Source organism: Rhagoletis zephyria, unplaced genomic scaffold (genome assembly GCF_001687245.7).
Source record: "Rhagoletis zephyria isolate East Lansing unplaced genomic scaffold, Rhagoletis_zephyria_1.1 Rzeph_scaffold_01999, whole genome shotgun sequence".
NCBI classification, from domain to species: domain Eukaryota; kingdom Metazoa; phylum Arthropoda; class Insecta; order Diptera; family Tephritidae; genus Rhagoletis; species Rhagoletis zephyria.
The window spans coordinates 37,856-47,117 of record NW_016159083.1 but is presented as its reverse complement, the minus strand read 5'-3'; positions in this window follow the sequence as shown (position 1 = coordinate 47,117).

The window sequence follows — 9,262 nt, the reverse complement described above, 5'->3', positions numbered from 1 at the left end:
TTTTTTCTTAACAGCGGTCGTCCCTCGGCAGGCAATGGCAAACCTCCGAGTGTATTACTGCCATGAAAAACAGCTTCTCATAAAAATGCAATCGCCGTTCGGAGTCGGCGTAAAACTGTGAGTCCGCTTTGGAGAAGCTCGGTCAAACACTAACATATGTGTAAGCGCCAATCTAGTATTATTATTACTAATCTGTTTAAAAAATCATTTACAGTTTTATAGGAAATTGCCTTATTTTACGGCCTGCACTTTTTTATAAGTTACAATATATGTGCAACCTGTGTGGAGCTTACGATACAAACATATATTCAGGCTTATAAGCCTGTAATTAAACATTTTTCTACATTTAATTTGAAATAGTATGCACGAACGGATTAAAAGTAGTAAATAGTTAGTACTTTTTCTACTACTTTAAAATGCGTGACCGGAATAGACCTGCCGAAAAAGTGAGGTTAAGTTACTGACAACACCTTGTTATTATTACACCATGGTTTTTTTATTATATTGACATTTTTGGTAGCAACTTTTTAAATTTTTCAAATTATTGATATATAATGCAAAGATTGTTACATTGGTATTTAATTATATAATTTATTTAATATGAATTAGAAAGCAGCTGCTGACAAATACAATTTACAAATTTTCTTTTGTTATGAAATTGTTCAAAAGGCGAAAATTTTCAACAAACATTTAAGCAGTTGAGCAATCAACGAGTTTCGAGCGAGTATCGAGCTACTCGCATTGCTCGATACCGGGGTATCTAGAGCTCTAGTTTCCACCACAAGGAGATTCGTCAGCTATATGAATCCGATATGTAGTGGAAGAACGAAATGTTCCTGGTATTAACAAGACTGCAATTTGAAGTATCTAAAAGTATCAAAGGCAATTTTTTTTTTAAATTTACTTAGAATTATATTCAACAATTTTATTGAGCTTTAAGCCGTTTCTGATAAAGAAGGTAACCCATAACTCAGTAACAAAGTAAAGTCTAATATTAAGTTCAGACAGAAATTAAATTGAGTCAATTAACAGCTTAATTCAGCTAACGCTTTTTGGTGTTCACACACAGTCAGCTGCTCGATTAGCTCCAGTGATGGAGAAGGTGATACAATCGTACCCCTATTTAGTTTGAGAGTACATTTGGTACAAACACAAGATTTTACACCTGCGTTCAACTAATTAGAAACGAACTTCAAATGATATTGCAATTATGTTTATATTTTAATTTTTAGTAATTTTCATTTGAAAACAATCTGTAACAAAAACCAAAAAAGCTTGCAAAAATTGCAACAAAAAAAAAACGAATCAAACCTCAAAAAATTGTCATGAAAATTTACAAATTTTTAATCAGAATATTTAGAAAATTTTCGGGTATTCAGTTCTGTAGCCCATTCAATTGTAGTCTAAGAAAGTGCAAGTCTCAAGTCGCTAAAAATTACCGTTGATTTTTTAGATTTTTTTTTGTGCAAGGTGTTGCGCATTTTCTTCCATATAACACATGATCAAAATTTTTAAACATAATTTGCAGACAATATCATTCTGAAGTTCGTTTCTAATTAGTGGAACGCAGGTGTAGATAGATTTAAAACGGAATCAAATAACTTTTCAGTAGATCAGTTCATATTTTTATTCACATCGCGATGCATTTTCTGATGTGGGTGACTTATCCAATAGCCTCCCTTCTTTGTGGAGGGGCATACAACTGATACAAAATAGTGGTCAAAGTAATGTAAATATAGTTGAATATGCCAGAAAGGCAAAATCAGATCGAAGAACTCGGAGGAAAGTTATTACCCTTTTCGAATATATCATTTTGTCTCTAACTGTCCGAAGAGAATCTTTTTATAGCCAAAATTGTTTAATGTGAGTCCAGAAGGTATAGAAAGAAATTGTTATGCTCTTATTTTTTTTAATATAATAATATATATTTTTTAATGTATACATACTTATAAAAATACATATTTACTCTTTGGGTACATTTATCTACTTTTACGTAAAGGTTATATTAGTCGGCCAGATTGCGTAGGAATATAGCGGCTATATGATATACATAGTATATTGAAGCGAACAAAATTTGGTAGGTCAACTCACAACTCAATAATACATATATTAACCGAATTTCGGGCTGATAACTTTATATTTAAACTGTATGCAAAATAAATTAAGTCGGAAAAAATTAAAGAAACTGAGAACAATTATATGTATAAAAACAACTAATGTACACATATGATTTTGCATTTGCATATTTCGATGCATTTGTAAATTCTCAACAAAAAAATGTAAACGGTTGCTTTGGTAGCAAGCACAAAATTGGCAAATGCAAATCAAAAAACCCATTTGCAAAATATCCTAAACAGCCCTCGCATCTCACAGCCGGCATAAATATACCGGCATTTTCGAATATTTCAAAATCGTATTGTTAAATACAATATGAGTAAGAGAGATTACAAAGAGTGTTGTTGAATGTGCTCTTAATTCTTTACTTCTCTTTGGCTGCGCTCATTTTCGATTCTCTTAGTTTTGAAAAATTTTATTATGGTTTTTCATTTTATTTATGTACATACATAATATAGAGAGGACTCACCTTAATTCTTAGTTACAAAACTATATACAAATTAAAGTTATTAAATTGGGAACTTTTTCAAAAACCTGGGTTTTAATAAACACAGAAATCAATTAATTGATGTACTCGTTTTTTTTTATTTAAATTCGATTCAGCTTTTAGTGAGTCATCTACCGACCTTTGTACAAATATGAATTTCGAAAGAAAATTAGTTCGGCCCTTCCTATGTTAAGCTAATGATATGTACATATATGCAAGTAAAGTCATACTATATAGATTTCAATATAGATATGTATGCATTCGAAATCGTTTGAGTGCGCGTACGCTTTGCGTTAAGTTTTAACATTTTTAAAATTTTTCGAAATCTTATCTTATAACTTAGTTTTTACTAATGGACAATGCATTTGCTATTTCATATCTGCTTTGGAACTTTTTTCGATTCATTTATTTTCTTCAATTTTCAATTTCAAACTCAAATGAAGCAATTTCTGCATTATTGGCTACCACTTTTATTGCTTCATCACACAAACAACACACTTTGGAATACATGAGAATTTCAAAATATACAACCGGCCATCATTAACATCACCATGCAGTTCCTTGTTTCTCATATAAACAGTTGTTGCTGTTGTTTGTCTTTTTTTTGTTTGCTTAATTTATTGCGACACGAACGCCTCCACTCAACTGCGACGACATCATAGAGTGAACATACCATACATATGTACATATGTATGTATGTACAGGAAAACGAACCGAAAATATCGTCCGCTAACAGATTTTAATTGTTTTTGATTTAATAATTTTCGTGTATATTTAATAATTCGTAGAATATTTTCCATATGGTTCAGCCAAAATGCTGTCCATGTCTGCAACCGGCGTCATTTACTTTGCAAAAGCTACGTCCGTGTTGTATTAGTCATCAATAAGTTGCACATATACAATTTAATTTCGAAAAACATACTTCTAGATATTTCGAAAACATTTTTAAACTTAAAATTTTTTTAACACCTTTTTCTTAGTTCATCACAAATATAAAAATTATTTAAGATGACTATTTACCTTTCCATTTTGCCTACAAAAATATCCAGTTTAAAATTTCGCAAATGTAGAAGGTGATTGCACTTTGGAAAACTATTACGAAACACTCGCACAATTTTTGAAATAAATTTTACTTCACTCGAAAACTTTAAACTCATCACAAATTGGCCACTAGTTGGGTAATTCAAAAATTCACAACCGCTTGCATATTCTTTTTTCACAGTACATACATACAAACACATTAAATACATGCATGTGTATGGTAGGTATGTATGTACGTACATATGTCCACAATATGGAAATTAGAAAAATCTTCCAATTCTTCGCGCGCACTATTTATTCTTCTGTACCGCTGCCGTAGTGGCTGCTGAAGCAACTGAACAGTGAAAAATAAATTTTTGAAAATTTAACTCGAAATTCTTTCGGTTTCGTTTTGGCCAGCGCTTTTAGCCATGCCGCTAAACGATTGCGAGTAAAAATTTTTGTTTTTCCATTTCACTTGTCAAAATTTTGGTAAATTATGTACATACAAATGTATACTGCCAGACGTAGATTTTTGCAATACAGTAATACAGTAGAGTAAAATAAAATGGTAGTCCGCATACTTCTTGTGTTTCCAGTAACTGAACTAAGAAAATCCAATAACCTAAATCCGGTTTTATTTTATAGATCAGGCCCTGCCGCAAGGGACCCCCCGTAGGAGCGAAATATGCAACATTCATTTAGTTTAATTAAAAAAAAAATATAATAAAATAATATTTTAATATCTGTAAAACCTGTTTATTGAGATAGCCTAATGGTGACAACATTGTTTTTCCTTCCAATTATGGGAACGAAGGGTGTTGTGGATTCAGCGGCTATTGGGAACCACCTATTAACAAAAAAACGAGAATCATTTAAAATAGCGATTAAGNATTGAGATAGCCTAATGGAGACAACATTGTTTTTCCTTCCAATTATGGGAACGAAGGGTGTTGTGGATTCAGCGGCTATTTGGAACCACCTATTAACAAAAAAACGAGAATCATTTAAAATAGCGATTAAGCAAAAATTAGATTTGTGAAGGAGTAATTCCATATGAAAACGTCTGAAAATACAAAAAAAATCATCGCGGACCTATTTTAGATTTTGCTATAACTTTGAGGTACTCTTTTTTAGGGTTCCAGAGAACAGAATTTACGCAAAACTAAATTCTTAGAAACGCTCATATCCGCCTCTCCGAACCAAAAGCTTTAAAAATCGCGGTTTTTATGCCTTAACAAATTTAGCTCTAAAATGTTTCCTTTTTGAGATATCTACCCACTTGTAGCGGGATTTTGAAGGCAAAAGAGGATAGTTTTAATGCAAGCAAACAAAATCGTATAAGCCAATATTTTCGAATAATGTCAGCGTCTTAAAATTACATGCTTTTTTTGTTTTGAGTAAAAAGCTTTTGTTTGCTTGCTTTGCTTGCTTCGCTGCGAGAAGTGTCAAAAATTATTTGGAATATACTAAAACATATAAAGGCTGGCCAAATGACAGCTTTTCTTCACTTGCTTTAAGCACGTCAAAGTTTGAAATAGGCAAATGTTTTGTTCGAAAGCGTTTTGTAGGCTTTTGACAAAGAGGTATGTTCCTTTCAAAATACATAAATTCAAATAAAAATTTGCTTACTTAATTTAAAAAAGTCCCAGAAAATGCAGGTAATTCGAAATGAAATAAAAATGAGTCATTGTTTCCATATTTATATTTAACATATCGTTATCTTATAGTAAAAAGTTGCAAAACCCACTTTTACAAATTTTACACGAGAGGAAAAAACTTCTTATAGCTCTTTTTTCAAGTAAATCGCTTTTTTAAGTTATAGGTTTTTTAGTAAATGTAGATATAGATATGTATGTATCATTATTATCATTTCTTTTAAATGCAAACATTATTGCGCATTAATTTAAAAATAAATCTGAAAGTTTTTGATACATTTTTTAGAGTTTTCTAGGAAATAATTATTAACGTTAAGGGAACAGATATTGACTTTTCAACCAGACAGCTGGTTACTTTGACAGCGTTCCAAGCCACCATTCGGCCGAGCAAGTTTTCAAAGTAAATCAAAGCAAATTGAAGTCAGCAAGGCGCGCAAAGCAAGCCTGCATTGGGCCAGCGCCTTTAAGTGTGCGTATCAGGGACGAAACACAGCTACGAGTCGACCCGACCAACTCACTCCTTATAAAAGAAAAATTTGCTTGAAGTTGCGAAATTTTAAAAATTCGTAATATTCTAGTTACGAAAAGAACGTTATTCCTGCTACATATAAATATGAAACTTACGGAATCTATAGTTCGTATCTTTAGCTTCAAGCGGCTGTATGTTAATGTTTACTCAGTATTAATTAATTGCATTATTTAATTTAGTAGATAACGCATCCCGAGGTTTTTTTTGAGTTGTGGTGAATTATATCCATAATTAAATATAATATGCTGAATACTCTACATAAAACGATGATATTCTTGGTTGTTGCGAATGAATCTGCATTTCTGGTTTTTTCTATCTAAACGGTTGATATTCTCATAAGCTTCAAAAGCATATTTAAGTATAAGCTGAGAAATGAAAAACAAACAATAAAACATTAATATAAAGAATTATATTAAATAAATACAATAATGCAATACACAAATTACATTTCGTGAAAACTCCGTTCAAGTTAAAATCAGCTGTTCGCATGGCAAACGAAAACAAAGTTGCCAACATAAGCGGTCAAATCTAACTATGACCGTTTTCACTTTGCTGCCATTTGGCTTTGCGTTCTCCTACCCAAAGAACTTGCATAATAGGGGAAATTGAGAGAACACAGTGTGATTGAGAGCTGCAAATTTCTACTGGAAAAATTTTTACTTGCGAAAACTTGCAAGTAAGAAAATCAGCTGATCACAAATATATGTTCGTGAATAAACTAAAGAAAATATGGCCTATTGAATTATTTATTGCAAATGTTACAATTAATGCTAGTATACTTATATCACATTGAGTGCCATGTCGTACGTTGTGGCACGGCATCTAATACTTCCTGGGGTGCCACGTCGTACGAAAGCGTACGACACACAGTGCTGTATAAGCGGGCAAAAATCAAAAAAATTGTTGTCACGTATGTCACCTTGTTTGGTATCGTTGGAAAGGAAATTTATCCTAGATTAAGGATCTGGACTTAGTTTTTGTTTTTATCTCATAAGGTTCTCACAAAAACCTCTTAAATTTGTGTGTTTTTTATATATTTTTTCTTTTATGAAAATGCCTTTAGCTGGAGTCTTAAAAAAAAAAATTGCTAAAAATACAATTTATCATACTTTATCTTAAAACAAAATTTTTCTAATTAGAAAATCTGTAAGGAAACCACTCTATAGAGCTTTTTAAAAAATAAAAATAAATAAATTTGTTGCAGAAAATTTAAAAAATTCCTAAGTTTACAAAGGGGGAAAAAAAAATATGTAAAAGTATGTTTTTTTTTTATTCTTTTATTTGAAAGAAGGGGCATTTTTCTTTGAAATAAAAAAAAAAGTCTGCAGACTCATTGCGCTTTTCGAAGAAAATCGTTTTTTTTAAGGTTATAAAATAAACTTTTGCAAAAAAAAAATTTCACTGATTACAGTTACCACAGTATTTTCCATTACTTAAATGCCAAAACATTCTTTAAAAATAGTAAAGTTTATTACTGTAGACACACGCGGTAGTGTTCTGTGCTGTGTAGTGAAGCGTAAAATAGTGAAAAAACTAATATTAATATGAATTCAATTATAAAAAACTCAATTTTAGCTGATATCTGGATTTCTACTCGTCCATCAGATAGAGTGTCTGCATTATCTGCATTTTTTGAAGACAAATTAATACACGCTAAATGCGACAAAGCACTTTTGAATCAAAAAATAAAACTTTTTAATAGTGAGATGAAAAATAAGTGGAATTATAGTGGCCGCAAAAGAAGCGCTTTTGAAAAAACATATTCTAAATGGCTAAATTGGACATTCCTTTCCCTTCCGGATTCCAATGGAAATAAGGATAAATGTGCTGAACGGGGAAGACCTTCTAAAGAAGAATTTTGCGAAGCTTCACGGAGAACAAAAAATCGAAGGGTAGAGCATTTGTTGAAAAACTATTCCATCGAAGAGCTCGAGTATGCTCTGAAAAAAATGAAAAAAGCAAGCAAAGTTGAATGTTTTGAAAGTAGTACCGAAGGTTTGCCCATATCTGATTCACTCGCACTATACATAGATCTGAACTTATCAGATCGTAAATATAATAGTTTACGTGCAAAAATAAACCGGTTGCATAAAGATTGTATACCGAGCTTAAACGCATTGCAAACAAAAAAACAAACTTTGCTGCCAACGATTAAATCGACTGAATATTCAGCCGAAGTTGATCTGAAATCATTATTGCTGAAAACAACGCAAAGTATTTTAGAACTAAGCCCAGATAATGGTGACATAACCAAAGCTTCTTTGGTTTGTAAGTGGGGCATGGATGGAAGTTCGGGGCATAGCCGCTATAAGCAAAATTTTGGTGACGACAAATTAACGGATGAGTTTATGTTCATCATTGCGCTAGTCCCTCTGAGGTAACAAAAAATTATCTAATATGTCTTCCAAAAACATTCAATAGCCTTTAAAAATAAATTCGAGTTTAGATCAGTAAATGGCATTTTAATTTACATTGACAACTTTTTACAGTATTATTTTGCAAAAGGCTGGTCTGAATTAATTAATTTACTCGATTAGCTATTTTGCGATATGACGGTCTTATATCTTTTCGACAAGCCATATAAGTTATTAAAAATTAAATATTTTTTCCAGGTTAATTGATTTGTCATCCAACAATAAACGGCGTTAGATAAAACAAATAATTTTTGATTCAGTATTTTGCAACAACTCTTGTTCGTGCGAAGTAACTAATAAAAAGGAAAACAAAATTATATTTGTCTTTTGAGTATTTAATGTCGTCTTGAATATATATATATTGATATAATCAATTCAAAAAAACGTTTTGTAGTCAAAAAGGACCAAAATGAAAGTAGCTGCCATTCCCAGAGGGTTTGCGTAAGAGAGATATAGGGAATCTTATTTGCCATGAATTAAGCCATAGAATGAAGCCTTGAAATCTTTAATATTATTAGGAAAANAATATCAAAATTTGCAGTTTCAATCTCAGTTTCCATGAAAAATGTAAGAGCTAGGTAAAAAAAAAATGATTTTTGAAATCTCCGTACTCTAATCCACCAAGAAACGAATTTTTACTCAAATCCGTCCATTATTCTATTTTTGCCCACTTTTTATATGGAGACACAGCACTGTGCGACAGGGGTTTTTCGCATTAGACATTGCTGTACTTTTTTGTGTGACCGTACAATGATTTTTTTATCTTTACTTTTCACTAACATTTGGTCCAACTTCCAACTTCAATAATGTTGATTTTTGCTGGTTTTATGACAAAAGCTCTGAGGTACTTTTTGGAAATGATAATTTATTGAAATTCATTCGGTATTTGGGAAAAAACAATGTAAAAGATAAAAAAATAATACAGCTAATAAATAATAATTTAAATAAAAGTACAAATACTATTAAAATTTTATTGCTAAATTTTTGTTTTAGTATTCAGGTGAAATCATTACATGTAGATATTAATTTTTAAGATGCG